Genomic DNA, 17,047 nt, shown 5'->3' with positions numbered 1-17,047 from the left:
ATTATGAAGCACACATTCTTTTTCTTAAATTTCTCATTTGTGTTATTATTAATAATTTGTTAAATTTTTATACAGCTCAATGCACAGCATCCTATCATTTCCACTCCAAGCCCTTGCATTTATTTTTCATTGCGCTCTCATACTAATCCTCCTGCAGTACTAATAACCCAATACAGTTTCTTTCTGTGATCTAAAACATAGAACCACTGGCAGCCAACTGACTAATGTTGCTGTTAAAGCAAATTCTTGCTTTCCTGTACTCGCTGGTGGAGAACAGCTTGGAGGTTTTCTTTTGGTTTATTTTCTTGTTAACACTTTTTATGCCAAATACTGAAGTTGATATACTGTTCTCACTGACAATCTGTCACATAGACTTGATAGAAAGAGTGTAAAAAGTTAAGTGGCATGAACAAATAAAGGACATTTCAGCAACTGTGGAGAAGTGCTGCAAGGCACCCAAAAAAGCAGAAACTTTCTGGAAATAGTAAAAGATGTGAAAAGAGATGTTTTAAGGCAGTATTTTGTAGACAGTACTGAACTCATAAGAAATTACCTTGCAAATGCTAAAAAAAACATAGATTAGGAAGAATTTTCCATGGGAACGCATAGCACTAGGTATGCTCCTGAGTGCAAATATTTAGTGTATAGAAATTTAAAATCTAGAACCAAAAAAAAAAAAAGACATCATGGCTTTAGCATTAACTGATGCATTGATACCCAGAACTCCTTCAAAACATAGCAATGCGAAGCATCATCTGTGGAAGGATCGGTGATGCCTGTCATATTTATCCAAGTGATCCATTATTTCCTAATACTCTGCACTCTTGTACTTTGTACCTTCATCATTTACCTGCACTCTCTGTAATTTTTGTAAGCATATATGGTCCAAGACCTATCTGGTAATTATTGTCCACTCCGTTTAATGGCCTGATTGTTAAATAAGATTGCTTATATGGAATAGGGATGTGCAGCACAATTTCTCTTTCGCAACACACTCACAGTTCCAGTACACTGAGGGTGGTTATGATGGACTATTTAGTGTTTCTCCAAAGATACTGAATGCTGACTATTGGCCAAGGGGAAGTGTGGACACAGGGCAAGGTGGTGGAGCCAGGGAAGTAGAAAAAGGTACCACCTCTTTTAATTCTGTGCTATATAGGCTGGTTTTATGTTTCAGAATAGCTCCATAGTATTGTAAGCTTTGTGTTTGATTGAGATACTTTTAGAAAGCTTTTTGTAGCTACTTTATGTGTGATGTTTTATCAATAGTGAATTAATTGGGTTTTGGTAGGTGGGGAGCAAGGTTTTGGTAGCAGGGGGCTATAGAGGCTTCTGTGAGAAGGTGCTAGAAGCTTCTCCCATGTCCAATAGAGACAATGCTGGCCGGCTCCAAGAACAACTGGCCTCTAGCCAAGGCCGAGCCCATCAGTGATGGTGGTAGCGCCTTTGGGATGGCCTGGTTAAGAAGGGGGAATAAAACCTATGCAACAGCAGCCGGAGAGAGGATTGAGAATATGTGAGAGCAACAACTCTGCAGACACCAAGGTCAGTGACGAAGGAGGGGGAGGAGGTGCTCCATGACCCAGAGCAGAGATTCCCCTGAAGCCCGTGGTGAAGACCATGGTGAGGCAGGCTGTGCCTGGCAGCCCATGGAGATCCACGGTGGAGCGGAGATCCACCTGCAGCCCGTGGAGGTCCATGGTGAAGCTGATACCTCATTATCTTACTCTGATTTGAATGATAATAAATTAAATTAATTTTTCCCCAAGTCAAGTCGGTTTTGCCCATGATGGTAATTAGTGAATGATCTCTCCTTGACCTTATCTTGACCCATGAGCCTTTTGCTGTATTTTCTCTCCCCTGTCCAGCTGAGGAGAGGAGTGATAGAATGGCTTTGGTGGGCACCTGGCATCCAGCCAGGGACAACCCACAACCCACCACAGTGAACAAAAATAAAAATGGTAATTAAATAATAAGAACCCTGGAATAAAGAAATGGGAAAAATCTTTGCAGTCTATTTTGTGATTATTATTTTTAGTTAGATTTGTAGAGCAAAGCACAGCTGAGGTTATTTTTCTAGTGCTTGTTTTTATATACGTTTGCATTATGATGTTTATATGCCTCTAGATGCTGGACACTGGAGGATTTTTTGCTCAGAGACATCCCAAAGCATAGGCACATAATTTATAGACTTGTCTATGTGAACATAAATGGGATGTGTATTGCTACACATTTCTGTTCCTAGCTAGTTCTGTTCCTAGTTGTGCAGCTGAGCTGAATTGGGCAATTTACTGATTTCTGCATGCTACTTTTTTTCCTACTTAGCTTTCTCTAGGCCTATTTTATTCTGATTGTATTCTGATTTTTTTTTTTGGCAGGTTTCTTTTAATCTTTGAACGTACTTTTTGGAAGTCTCTTTAAAGAGAGCTCTCACAAGCTCCCCTAAGATATTGCCATCTGACTGCTTCTAGTTGCCATAGTTTTCATTGAGAAGAACCGTTCTTATGAAATAATAGACTTCAGTTATGCACTGTGTGATTGCTGCTTTCTTATTGATCTGTTCTGGCAAGATCTTATCTATGGTAAACACTTAACAGTCATGTCCTCTAAATCCAGCTCTGGAGAGGACCTCAGGGCCATCTAAACAGTATCCACTTGGCAAGTCTTTGAGCTCTGCTTTCAGCCCATGCAGTCCTGAGAATCTGTGCAGGAAAATTATTTTAGTCCAACACCTTTCTGGCACTCTACTCTGAAGAAAAAAACCAATTCTTTGGATGAGATGTTCAGCACTTCTTCTAAAAGCACATTTTCAGCTAGACCTCAGGCAAAATGGAATGGATTTACTTTTTTCCCTATACTAAGGTCACTCAAAACATATCAACCAATGGTGATTTTTTTTTTTAATTCAGTTGACTAAATGTAGGATTTAATGCTATTTGAGATATCTGAGAATATCCCACGTGCCACACTGTGGTCACATCTGACAGATTTTCATGGATGCCTCAGCTTCCCTTGGACATCTCAAAAGTAACTGGGTGCCTATATGTGAACAACTAATTCATATCCAGGATATCTATATGTACATTCACTATCCATATTTCTATCTGGAGCTAAAGACATGAGCCATGCGCTGTTGATTTATGTGCATATGTACTGCTACACAATGTGTAGGCAGGGGAGTATATGAGGCATAAGATTTTCCAATCTCTTGTTCTTGGATGTTCTTAGATGCATGTGCAGTTTTGATCATGTATATCTAATCCAGGCACTTTATATATCATAGAATCATAAAATCCTAGAATAGTTTAGGTTGTAAGGGACCTTTAGACATCGTCTTGTTCAAACCCTCATGCCATGGGCCAGGACGTCTTTCACTAGATCAAGTTGCTCAAAGCCCCATCCAACCTGACCTTGAGGTTAGAGGCTTGGAGCGTATTGATTGCAACTTGATATGCTGCTTCACTCTTTAGATTACAACTGTTAGTCTTGAGTAAGTATCTTCAGTAGTAAACAAGAAAATGCTTACCATTTCTTTCTTTTCTTCATGCTTTCAATATATTTTCTAGAAAGAAAGCTTTATGTTGCTTTAGGTGAATACTGGTCTATTTTCCACAAGAGTGGTATTCCACACTTCTGCCATGATCTTCGTTTGATGGATTTAATTGGAAACAACTTCTCTGGGCAACCTGTGTCAGTGCCTCACCACCCTCAATGTAAAACATTTCTTCCTTATATCTAATCTAAATCTGCCCTCTTTCAGTTTAAAGCCATTGCCCCTTGTCCTATCACTACACGCCTTTGGAAAAAGTCCCTCTCCTGCTTTCCTGTAGGCCCCCTTTAGGTACTGAAAGGCTGCTATAAGATCACCCCGGAGCCTTCTCTTCTCCAGGCTGAACAGCTCCAACTGTCTCAGCCTGTCTTCATAGCAGAGGTGCTCCAGCCCTCGCATCATCTTCGTGGCCTCCTCTGGACTCGCTCCAGTAGCTCCATGTCCTTCTTGTGTTGGGGACTCCAGAGCTGAACACGAGATAATGGAGTTACTTTGAAGCTTATGAATACAGTGCTGGAAAATTGTTTTTATGTTTTGTGGTGACAACCATGCAGATGAAAATCTGAAAGGCGTTCTGGAGTCTGTGAAGGATTTTGAGCTATTTTCGGTGCATGAGCCTAATGCATAAATACACCATTTTTGGCCAGCATTAGACAACCCAGGATGTTCATTCAGTATGAAACATCTTTTCGTATTTTGCTTACAGATGTTCAGAACAATTCTGTTTATCTGTATATTCATAAGCTTTTTGAAATCTGCATAGCTCAAGTGGCACTGAAATCAGAAGGGAAAAACTCTGCTGTTGTTATTCATAAACTGATTATGTACAATTACCATATAAAATATGCAGCTAATGATAATTTTCTTAAAAACGGGGCAGTTTATAGGCTTATGGTTCAAGCTGTTAACATCTAAGCAGGTCATTCTATTTAGTTTTGAGTATTTTTCTTTGTTTATCTTCAGTGACTATAATGTAAGAAAAATAAATGAATATACCTGTTTATTGTCCAATATTAATAGGAAGACTAAGTGAACATAACAGTATATTTAGTTAGTTAAACTAATTTATAATCTAGTCAATTCTCAGTACCTTTTTGAAGTGTGTTCTCTTGTACACAAGTCATGATTCTTAATATTTAACAATGCAACATAAAAGTGTGCCACATGGACTTAGTTTCTATGTTGAGTTACATAAAATACTTGATTATGAGGTTGTTTCACATTTCGTACGCAGCAAACCCACGTTTTTCTGAGGGCTAGTGCTGCCTCTTGCATACCAATTAGTCTGTTGACTGATTTTTATGTGGAGGAGTTCCTTCTCTTTAAAAGTCTATGCTTCCAAAGGTCATCTGGAAGACTTCTAAATAGCTGATGGAAGACAGTAGAGAACGGCAAAATTAATTTCTTTCTCTCTTACCTCCTATCCCTTTGGTCAGCTGGTGATGTTACAAAGTCAATTTCATCTCTACTTCATCTTAGTTATACTTGAAAGAGAGGCCAAGACAACTAGTAAAGTCCACAACAGGTTGATGATGAGGATATTTTTGCTTTAAGAATGGAAATGCTTGCAGAGGGTTTGACTCCATGATGTTGGGCTTATTTGACATACTTATGCATAAACAGCATGATCATTGAAGCCAACAGAAAATCTGACTAGCATTTTTGCAGGAGTTATTAATAGCAATGTAGAGAACATGTAATATGGGAAAATATTTCTTTCCTTCTCAGATTTCCCATTCTCTACAAAATATAGATGAATGTTCTATGACAAACTATCAGTGTGTTGAGACATTGCCTTACATTACTTGAAAAATCACACTAGTCCAAAGTGGGTCTGACTCTCCAAAATGTTTAAATACATAATTAAACTACAAATATTCCCTTCGCTTTCTGTAACTTATAAAGGCATCTGAAGCGTTTTATGAACAGAAACTAACTCCACAAGATTAAAGTTTCCAAGGAGTAATGAGAATGGCTCAGAACATTTTCTTTTATTATTAAATCACTGTCAAGAGAATAGATTCCTGTTGTGCCTTTGTCCTTTTTTTTTTTCTTATAAGAACAGGATATAGGAATTTTAATGACTTATAGATTCTGTGAAGAATATCAGTGTTCACCGTGCCCTTGATGTGTACAACATGCCTTGATACAATTGGCCAATTGCTCCACCTCTCCCTTTTTTTTTTTTTTTTTTCCCCAGTTCACCTGGAAGGAAGGAAGGAAAGGTCAGCCAATCAAAGTACAAAATGCTCTATTGATCAAACTTAATGTCATGTACCGTGAATATTAGTGTTTTGTGTATTTTTTTTTGTAGCAACCGAAGAACAGGATTTTGTAGAAAATATGTAATTTTTATTAACTTGGCCACAGTTAGAATAAGTTGTGTTTCTGTAATCGTGAGACTATAGTCCTAGGATCCACCTAGAAGTGCAGACAAAAACCTTGATATAACCCTATAAACTATAATTTGTCATCAATGCAATTGCTAAGTCATGAAATAAAATGAATATACCAATTTCGCTTCAAAAAATCATTCAGAAAGGTGATAGCAGATGCTGCTGCAACATTAAAACCTTGGCAACAAGAAATATAACAGATGCATTGAATTTCAGTTACCTGCTATATTGCAGTTCTACCTAGAAAATTGTCTATGTTGACATTACTGACATGTTCTCTTTTCCGCAGAAGAGTGTCTTGTTGACCAAGAAAACTTCATTATACCTTAGGATACCAGGATACAGACATGTATTCTGGAGAGTCATCATTTAAAAATAAAAGGCAGAATAAATATTTTTACCAACCATTGTTTGAAAAACAAAAAGCTACAAAAAAGAGAGTTCTGCTACATCTTCGATCAAGGTTAAGTTTATGTTTCCATTTCAGAATTTTTCTTCTCAGGGTTAATATCTTGGCCAATTCAGGCTTCAAGAAATTAAACTGATATTTATTATTTAGATACCTGATTGTGCCTTGTGGCAAATTTAAAATCCCAATAGCCTCCCTGCTATCCTCTGTTCCTTTTATCTATTTATCTCAGCATTGCCCATAATCACAGGCTTACGTAGTAGTAGCAGTATAAATACTAAATATATTATTTATTATTAACAACTTTATTTGAATTGTATTCCACTGAGATGTGTTGTTTCCATGTTTCTCATCTCCTGGTTTTATTGAAGATATATATATAAGATGAAAATGTGATAGCCCTGGAGGTTGAAAGACCCATTACAGACCAAGTCAAAGACGAAATCTTCTGACCTTGAGCCTACACTAAGTTCCCAAAGGACCTTCACCTTCAGAAGAGACTCTGTGCGGTGATAGGCTATGATGTTCACCGTGTCACTGTGTCTGAAAACAGAAGATGCAGCAGGAAGCTGTTTCCTATTTTAGGCACGGAAACGTGGTGAATTTGTGAAAAAGATGTTACCAAAGGGCTCACTGTTATTATTGCTAGTGGTGTTTTCTTACATTTTATTTTTGCTGTGGAGACACAACAACAACAACAAGGCCAGTCTACTCAGTCTATCAAACTGTCCTCCCAGAAGCAGTGTTTACTACAGGTGGTAACTCTATTGAGGTCACTCGTGCCTATTCGTGTCCCTGAGAATCATTCTTGGTGTGTAATACTTGAAGTATCTTGTGCAAACTGATACTACAAGTCAAAAGAAAGAGGAAAATAGCAAGTGAAAGAATGTCATGAGGAGTAGAGATCAGAGGTGGAAGAAACCAGGGGCAAGCTAGAGTGATTGGGAGAGCGTTGCTCTGGAAGTAAAGCAGATGTTGGAATATGTTTGCATTTTCCCTGTATTTCCTCTTTATTGTAATGTGTTTGTGTTATTTTGCTGCTCCTACGGCTTATTCCCCCAGCTGAAATCTTCATTCCTTTAGTGGCATGTGACTGAAACGCTGTGAGGATAATAGGGATATTTCTGAGAATACATTTTTCCTGAAATTGGAAGAGTACTGAAATTACTATGTGTAAAAATAACCCACTTTGATTTACCCCTTTTATGGAACGTGTTCCTATGCTGGCATATGAAAGTTTGCAAATTGCATACTGTCTCACTAAGATGATTAAGATTTTGAATAATTCTACAAGTGACCTGCGTAGTTTCTATGTCTTGGATGAATGATGAAAATATCTAGTTACGAGAGTTTAACTTTCTTCTTGTTGCTCAGCCATGCCCAAGAAGACTATTTTGTCTCAGTTTATAATAAGCAAAAAGTCAAGTTCTGCTCTGTCTTACATTTGCAGACTCACGCACTCTCACATGAATTTCTCCAGGTGAAAAGATTTTGGTCCATGAGTAAGGCAAGAATTTGGTCCAGGGAAAGGAGAGGCAGAGCCTTTGGGGTCCTCATGGCTGTAGTGCACTCTAGCAACAGTGCTGCGTTTGACGTGAAGTAACAATAGGGTAAAGGACTCTGAGAGGGATTTTGGAAGAGCCAAGTCAAGGGAGTTCACAGAATTGCTCACAAAAGTTAAGAAAGATCATACAAATCCCTTTGGGAGTGTGACACAGTAGTAGGCAACTGCACTGTATTACTGATTTAGAGGCTTACAAAGAGAAGGCAATTGCTAAGGAAATAGCTTTTTTTCAGTTAGCTGTATACACTGAAAAAAATAAATAGAAATAATGCTTGGGTCAATTCAATATTTTTGTTCCTGATTAATTTTCATTAATAGAAAAACCAAAGAAATTAAGAAATTGGGACCAAGAAGAACACTGATTTTGTTTTAAATTGTTCCTAAATTTTTAGGAAGGAATGGGACCATATTTTAGAATGACACTTTGGCTTGAACTAAAAGAAAAATCAAGAAATTTCATTATGAAAAGAACAACACCCCACTTTTCACTATTCTACAGTGGCATCCATTAAGTGAAATAAACAACATTGCAAAATTTTTTGGTCAGCCTCAGGATACATTTTTGGGGGAAAAGGCTTATAAAATAGGAAGACATTACAGCTATGCACAGCAAGAAATATTTTCTAAGAGAGATCAAGCAATGTGTTTGAGGAGTCCTAACTAACCTTGGTAAAGCCAAGAACTGAAAGATCCTTCAGAGAAGTCGTCTTTCAGTTTAATCGCTGATGATTTGCTGTGGGCAGGGACTTGAGTACAGCCATTATAGGTGTATTCTTTTCAGAAGAGAGAAAAACCTTTCAAATACTTTGGTGCACTAAAAAAGACAGAGATTGTAAAGCTAGGATAGGCTGTAAATTATGATCAAGACCTTTTCTGTATTAATTTGTTTATTCATTCCTTTAATACAATTTTATTTCTGACATCCACAAATATGATGGGAAATTGTCATTTCATTATCTCTAGTGCTGAACCTCTGCAGGAAGTTTCGAAGTTGCTATAGTTAAACAATATTTTGCTAAAGGTTATTTCATGACAGTGAGGTATCAATATGTCTGGGAATGAAGTATTTATTCTGAAGAGTAAGTAAAAAGAGCTTCATTTGCTTTACTGACACTCTGCCTTATTAAAGACTATTCCATAGTGACATGCTGTATCTCTGTACCATCAGTAGAACTCAAAACAACGGGTAAGCTGGGAAGTGGAGAAAAACCAAGGTAATTGGGGAAAAAACCTCAGCAGATCCATCATAGGAGATCTGAAAATATCACTTTTTGGGGGGTTGTTTTCTTCTGAACAGTTACTGCTTTGAAATACTTGTGTAATACATCTTTGGAGGCTTTCACTTTGGCACCAGAAAGACATTTTTCTTCATGGTTGCACATGGTGTGCTTCATGCACAATGCTGCTGGCAGGAGGTGTCTTTTCTTACCCCATAGTTATAATAGTTATTGTCATACATCTACATTGGATTCAAATTCATAGAATCATAGGATGGTTTGTGTTGGAAAGGACCTTAAAGATCATCTAGTTCCAACCCCCCTGTGACAGACAGGGGCACCTTCCACTAGATGAGGTTGCTCAAAGCCTCATCCAACCTGGCCTTGAACACTTCCAGGAATGGGACAGCCTCAGCTTCTCTAGGCAACTTGTGCCAGTGCCTCACCAACCTCAGAGTGAAGAATTTCTTCTTTAGATCTAATTTAAATCTCCCCTCTTTCAGTTTAAAGCCATTGCCCCCTGTCCTATCACTACACTCCCATGTAAAAGGTCCCTCTCCAGCTTTCTTGTAGGCCTCCTTTAGGTACTGGAAGGCTGCTCAAAGGCCTCCCTGGAGCCTTCTCTTCTCCAAGGTGAACAACTCCAACTCTCTCAGCCTGTCTTCAAATTATATATGGACTGTGACCACCAACAGTACTAAGACCGTACCTAATTTCCACATCAATGAGATCTCTTCAGCCTGTTCATATGGACAGAGTGGCCAGTCTAAGGTATCTGGCCTTAAACCTGTACTTCAAAAGGACAAGAAGCTGCCTGCCTTGGAGCTGAAGACACTCTTAAAAAAATCAGGAGGATAAAGTCTCCTGAAAGGATGCCTCCTCTTTGGCTTCTGAAGAAGCTTATTTGTTACCAACACTAGTGACATCCCCAGAAGACTTGTCATGGCTACGCACAGGCTGTATCTATGATAGTAAACTGAACAAGACACGGATTTGGGCATGGATATGTTCTCAATCATACTGCTGGATTGCTTTGGTAGTCCCTGACATGACTGTAGCAAGTCCAGTAGCCCATCCTGGACAATTATTAGACACAGCTGATGGTTAATACGGTCCAGATACTCAAACCCACTAAGCGATGTGGATGTACAAATCCTGCGTGGAGGATAAAAAGTTTAGTTGCAAAGTAAGTTCTGTTATGAAGTTAGCAGTAGAGCCAGAGAGTAATCCTTGGCCTGTTGTATTTACTAGCAAATATTTTGCACTGAGAAACACACTGGACTCTTCGAACTGCACAACACTTGTTTTCGATCTGTTTTGAGTGTATTGTCTATACTGACATTCAGAACCAGCCCTTTAAATCCATGGATCCTTGGAATGCTCTGGCTGCGAAGAAGCAAGAAGGAATAACCAGCTTTGCTTCCTCGACTCTGCATGCGGTGCATGCCTGGAGACATTGCTGTACCTACCCTACTACAGAGCACAAAAATAAATCATGGCAGTGCCGACGTATGCCTGCGCCCGCAGTGCTAACGCACAGATCAAATCTGTAAAAAAAACCCAACCTCAACATGTGGCTACCCTTATTTTTTGTTTACTAGTTCCCCACTTGGTTTTATCCAGTGTTTATTCAGTGAAGCGATTCAATTAGAAACTATTTTTATTTTCTTTCTGAGGAGTGAAAAATGTTAATTGTAGCTGAAATGCCTTCGAGTGATTCTGTTCTAATGTCACATTTCCATAAAGTTTATACAGTTTGCTTCCTGCTAAAATAGTACAACAGTAGAACAAAAATACTAAAAAAGTGTCATTAGTGTTTTGAATGCTAGACTTGGCATGGACTATGACCTTGCTTGGTAAAGCACAGGAAAAAAATAAGGTTCTTTCCTCCCAAAGCATACCGTGTATGACTAAGAGAAAAGACAACAGATTGCTGCAGACAGTTGGGGAAATCAAAAGAAACTATAAGAGAATTTCAATTAATATGATAAACCGTCATCTCATCATACCAGTACATACATGCCACTGCCTGTTTATGAGTAGAAAGTAAGTGAACAGAAAACAGTTTCAACTGTACTGTCCTTGGGTTCTCAGGCTGTTATAGGGTTTTAAACTAGACTGTGATGATTCTTCTTTTCAGGAGTCTTGTCAGCAGTGAAATACAGAGTTGCATTCCTGTTACCTAGTACTAGAGCATTCGGTAGTGTTTGTTGTAGCAGCTCTGAGAGAAGCAAGGAGAAGAGGGCTTCTGTCACCAAAAGCATGAGGCCAGCTTGCTGAGTGTATGTGGTGTCTCAGTGGAGAAATGACTTTGCCATTAGGTAGTAGCATTTCAATCTGAAGAAGTCAAAGGAACAAGTATAACTTTAATGGGTGAAACTCAACACATTTGTGTTAAAGGGATGGTAATCTTTGCCTATCTTCAGTTTAGAAACTTCTCAAAGGCAACTAGATAGAGTTGGTGGAAATCTATAGTTGTGGCTGCCCCATCCCTGGAAGTGTTCAAGGCCAGGTTGGATGAGATTTTGAGCAACCTGGTCTGGTGGAAGATGTCCCTGCCCATGGCAAGGGGTTTGGAATGAGATGACTTTTAAAGTCCCTTCCAACCCAAACCATTCTATGATTCTGTGATCTTTCAGCATAAGCAGGAGGCTACTGGGAGCAGGGCGTAGTTACACACTTTAGGGAAGTTATGATACTCACTGGAGAGTTGTTTGAGGAGAAAGGCTTCATGGCCCATGGGCATTGTTCAGATCTTCGTGACTCTGTCGTTAACACTTCTGCCTCCCCTGTTACACCCTCTTTCAGGTTCAATCCTTCCAGAGACAGAGGAAATTATGATCCTTTCAAGTACTTACAGGTACTGATGTGTCGAATTGCTGCAGGGAGCCGTAGCAATTGTTTTATCTTGCTTCTCTGCAAGCAGAGTAACTGTTCTGTTCAGCTTAGGAGCCAGCCAAACAACAGAAATATGCATTGAGGCTAAAACATGCATTAGAGCTGGCAGCCTTGACTAAGATGCACCTCCTTAATTATGAAGGTTAGGAGAGATTCCAAAACAGGGTAAAAATTTGCCATCGCTGCGAAGCTTTAAATTTGGATTTGTTTATCTTTCTAAAATATATTCAGCTTAGCCATGAGTTTTCCGCCTCACTGATATGAAAGAATATATTCCTCCTCAAAAGGAAACTCTGAAGTTTAAAGGGGGCTCTCTGGCCTGTGTTATTAAGGAGGTCATAATTTATTCTGGCCATAACTTTCCTTTATTCATCCTGGAAAGGTGACAGGTAGTATGTTCTAAACTGAAAGTTTGCATTATCATTAGCTACCATGATTACACATTGTTTACTTTTTTTTTCCCATTTTTGTGTTATAATTATAGTGTTTTAGATTTCCTGGAATGGTTGCAAGGTTTAATCATGTCATTATGTGTGCTGAATGCTGTGAAAATTCTTTGTTCCAACTCAAGTGGAACACCATTATAATACTCTTATTATCTATTAAGAAAGTAATAAATCGGGCCAAACTGATCCTAGACATAATTCTGCTGGTGTCAATGGTGTTACATCAGGAAGAAATTTGTCTCAGTCTACGAGGATAAGATAAAAGAAAAAAGTGGCTACCAAGTAGCAAGCAAGTCTTGGAAAAAGACGTTTCGCTCTCATTGATTAGGCCCTGTCTATGCAATATTTTGAAGCTACAAAGCATTGCAAGAGTGCTAAATATTGTTGTTGTTATTATTTTCTGAATGGATTTTGTATGGTGAGAAAAATGGTCAGGATTCTATTTCATTCTTCTCCTTTCAGTTTTCGGCAACGCACTTTTCTTCAGCAGAACTGACCCTGAACCAGTGGTAGGTGCAGATGGGACCATTATTTTTCACCGCTTCATTTATTTTGGTTTAACAAATGGCTTCATTTTATTTCTTGCCTCATTCCTCTCTGTTCAGGGACAGTTTAGCCCTTCTGCAGGTGTTCAAAGATGTTGAAAGACAGGAGTAATATGTAATGATTTCTCCACTCACGATGCAGTCTTCCAGCCTGCCTTTGTGGTCCATTTAGAAGTCTTTAAGTGAAACTAAAATTAAATGATAAAATATAGATTGGGATCTGGTGTCCTTAGTCTGTGAGCTGATCATAGGCACCCAGCTTGAAAGTGCAAAGAAAGTAGGATCCAATTTTCTTGAATTAAGTAGGTCAAATTTTAGATGATGAGGGAACCTCTTCTTCCTTCTGCTTCTGAACATGCAGCAACACCTGATCCAAAATGGAAATGTGGCAAACGAGATGAGATTCTTGCACAGGAAAAGCAGAGGTCCCAGATTTGACTTTCCACAATGTATCTGGCATGAAATTGTTATAAAGTATTTAAAAAATAACCATGAAAATAGTTTCCAGGATCTTCCCCTTCTTTCTCTCCATCTTCTTACTGCCTCAGATTGCCCTGATCAATAGAAGAAAGCAAGCTTCCCATTTGGCTTTATGACATCCAAAGAAGAGCAATGATGGTGGTGAAGGGTCTGGAGCACAAGCCTCATGAGGAGTGGCTGAGGGAACTGGGGATGTTTAGCCTGGAGAAAAGGAGGCTGAGGGGAGACCTTATTGCTCTCTACAACTACCTGAAAGGAGGTTGTAGTGAGGTGGGGGTCGGTCTCCTCTCCCTAGTAGCAAGCGATAGGACAAGAGGAAATGGCTTCAAGTTGCACCTGGGGAGGTTTAGATTGGATATTAAGAAAAATTTCTGCTCTGAGAGGGTTATCAAGCATTGGACCAGGCTGCTCAGGGAAGTGGTTGAGTCACCATCCCCGGAGGTATTTAAAAGACGTGTAGATGTGGTGCTCAGGGACATGGTTTAGTGGTGAAGTTGGCAGTGCTACGTTAAAAGTTGGACTTGATAATCTTAAAGGTCTTTTCTAACCTAAATGATTGTATGATTCTATAATCTTGTATTCGTAGGTACACAGTGGCCGTGCTTCATCAGGACAAGTAACAAATGTGCTTCCTGAGCGTATCCTCTAGCCTAGTAGTTAGGATGCTCTCCAGAGATGTACATCTCTTATTTTGAGAGTCATTTGGTATCCAGGCAACAAACTTTCTGAGCAGGTGTTTGAACCGAGGGCTATCACACCAAAGGTGTGCAATATTTTGGTACCAGCTCCCACTGTTTCAGATCTAATTAACTGGGAAGAGCAAAATACTCTTCCTGGTCTTTCCCAGAGAAAGACACACTCTGAACCCCACCAAAGTCTCTTAATGATTAGCAGTATTTTTTATATAGCAGTGAGGATTTAAAGCACTTTCCATAATAAAGAGAATTATTTCTAGAGCCTGTTTGAAGGATGAATATTTCAGGCAGCTATGGAAAATAAAATAATTAATTAAAAAGGGAAAAATTTTGCAGCAAAACTGCATTTGTTGCTACTGCTCTTGAAATAGGCAGTTTTGATTTACTAAAGGTGCAGAAATAAATAGTGTCACAACAGATACAGAAGGCGAATTCTGCAGACCATTTGAGTATAAAGCCAAGTGTCTTAATGCATATTCATCTATTTACTGCCTTTGATTCTCCTCTAATTCCTTTATTTTCAATATGATAATAGACTTTTCTCCATGCAGACTCATTATTACCATGAAATAGAATTTGTCTACGCATGATATGTTCATATAACGTGTGAGGGCAGAATTCATCAAAACAATTGAGCTGTGAGCAGAGGTATCGTTTAGTTGCTTTTTGCCTCCTTTATTCTCATCTTTGTGCATTTGAATTGTTAAACAAGAGCTCTGCTGCAGTGTCAAAGAGTATCTTACAAAAGCTGTTGCCATAGTGTTATACCTAGATATGAATTCTTTTTATATCGCTGGCACGATAAGTGGTTATTTATTTGTACTTAGGCCTATTTAATAGCTCTTAGTTAGAAGAATGGCCCAGAGTTTGAGGAACATCTTGCCTATTAGAACTACTGCTCCCATTGTATTTAATAAAGATCAAATAAAACTTTTTCAGATCACTTTTTTTCAGAAAGTTATGAGAAAATAACTGCCCTTTTCTCACCTCTTCCAAGAATCCCCCAAACTATCCCTGTAATCACAGCAGCAATGCAACCTTCCTCTCCTCTTTTGAAACCCCTCCTAGAAATGAAACTTCTCCCTGAATGTGGTAGGGGAAGATCTTCCCATTTAATTACACTTGTCCTGAAAATGGGTAACAGAAGTCTCTCCCCTGCAGCATCGCAGTTGTGGTCGGTGTGTGCTTTCTTCCCTTTTCTTGCTCTTGCCTTTCATATTCTTTAGCAGCAGTTTCAATGCTAGACTTTGCCTGGCAGCTCTTTGGAGCAGAACGTATTTCAGAAAGAAGGAGGAGCACCTCAGCTGCGTTGTTACCTTGAGACTCAGAAGATTTCCTTCTATTCCTGGCTCCAAGGCTGACTTGGCTGACCTTCAGCTCTTCCTGCTTATACTCCTCATTTATAAAAATGGGGATACTTTACCTTATGAAGCACTTTGAAATGTACAGTTATGTGGATTTTTCTGGTACTGAGTGTTGGAGGAAAGCATAGGTAACAAGGGGAAATCTAAAGTTTTCTTTTATCTCGTGTAGTCATAAAGAATTCCAAGTGATATATTTGGGTGATTATATATCTAAGTTGCCTTATTCAGCTGAAAATGAACTATGTATCTGAATATTTTACATTAAATATAATTTTAAATCTCCTTTTTAAAATTCTGATTTCTTTCTAGTCCGGTAGGATGCAGAAGTAAATATGGTGGTGTATCATATAAAATCTTCCTTGGGCACTTTGTAATTGTCCAAATTTTACAATATGTGCTAATACTTACTACATGCAATGTCTGCTCCCTAAACCTGCTCTGTTTCATGAAAACCTTACTTTAATTGAAATAACTTCCACACAGATTTTTACAGCTCTGAAGACTTGATTGCTTCATTCAGTACTTACATATATTGTGCAAATGCACTAAATTCATTTGAGTCACTGAAAAAAAAATCTGCCCCTGAAACTTCCGTAATTTAGACATACTAAATATAACAAAAATGTAATAATAAAGACAATATTTTTTTCCAGTGGATGGACTATAACGTACAGTCTCCTTCATTGAAGACCTTCTATGAAAATTGGATTTTAAAAAAACTTTCTCTTCCAGAAATGTTCAAAAAAAATCTAATTCTTCTATGAATTTTTATTCCTCAAGAAGTATTGAAAACACTTGTTCTGTATCTCCTTAATTGAATGCAGCTGTATTTCAGTGCTACAAGCCAAGGTAAATCTTATTTCATTGTAAAACTACTACCTTGACACAACCAAAATAATAATACTAAAAAGAAAAAACCCCTCAGGGAAAAAAAAAACCTGAAGCCAGAAATTACTGCTTATGCAAGGATAGTGTTAGTGGTTGTGCCATTCCCTTTTAAATAATTCCTCTCTAATTGGTAACCCAATGTAATGGGTAAGTGAACATATTTCACAGCAGCAGCTGTTGGATGTTCAATGACTGGAAAATACAGTGATGGTTAAGTGTATGGAGTACTCATCCCATCAGTAAGAGTAAGTTAATCATATACAATTCACTGAACAGTAGAGTTGTATTTGCAGAGCAGTGGGCTGCCTTTTAATTGTTGTAGGTCTTTTTCTATATCTTGCAGTATCTTTTGTCTCAGCTGTAGCAGTTTTGGTTGCATCCCTAAAACTGTCAGTCTTCCTTATTTTTGCAAGGGCCTAACAATTCCTCCTTCACAATGCAGCTTAAATTGGACCAGATGCTGCATCAATAGAGCAGTCTGCCCATCTCAGAGGCATTAAGCCCAAAATTATTTAGAAAATTGAAGCCTTTAACATACTCTGGATTAATGTGATTAAGTAGAGCTTGCTTTAATTCATAGCCATCTATTCCTTTA

The 17,047-nt window shown here is 38.5% G+C and overlaps 1 protein-coding gene across 1 annotated transcript in view; it reads left to right on the top strand.

The window, feature by feature from the left end:
- Positions 1 to 17,047, top strand: part of MSRA (methionine sulfoxide reductase A) — a 323,230-nt gene that overhangs the window by 165,125 nt on the left and 141,058 nt on the right. The window lies entirely within an intron of this gene.

Source organism: Tauraco erythrolophus, chromosome 2, assembly GCF_009769465.1.
Source record: "Tauraco erythrolophus isolate bTauEry1 chromosome 2, bTauEry1.pri, whole genome shotgun sequence".
NCBI classification, from domain to species: Eukaryota; Metazoa; Chordata; class Aves; order Musophagiformes; family Musophagidae; genus Tauraco; species Tauraco erythrolophus.
Note: the sequence above shows the minus strand (reverse complement) of the source record. Positions and strands in the feature narration are given on the sequence as shown.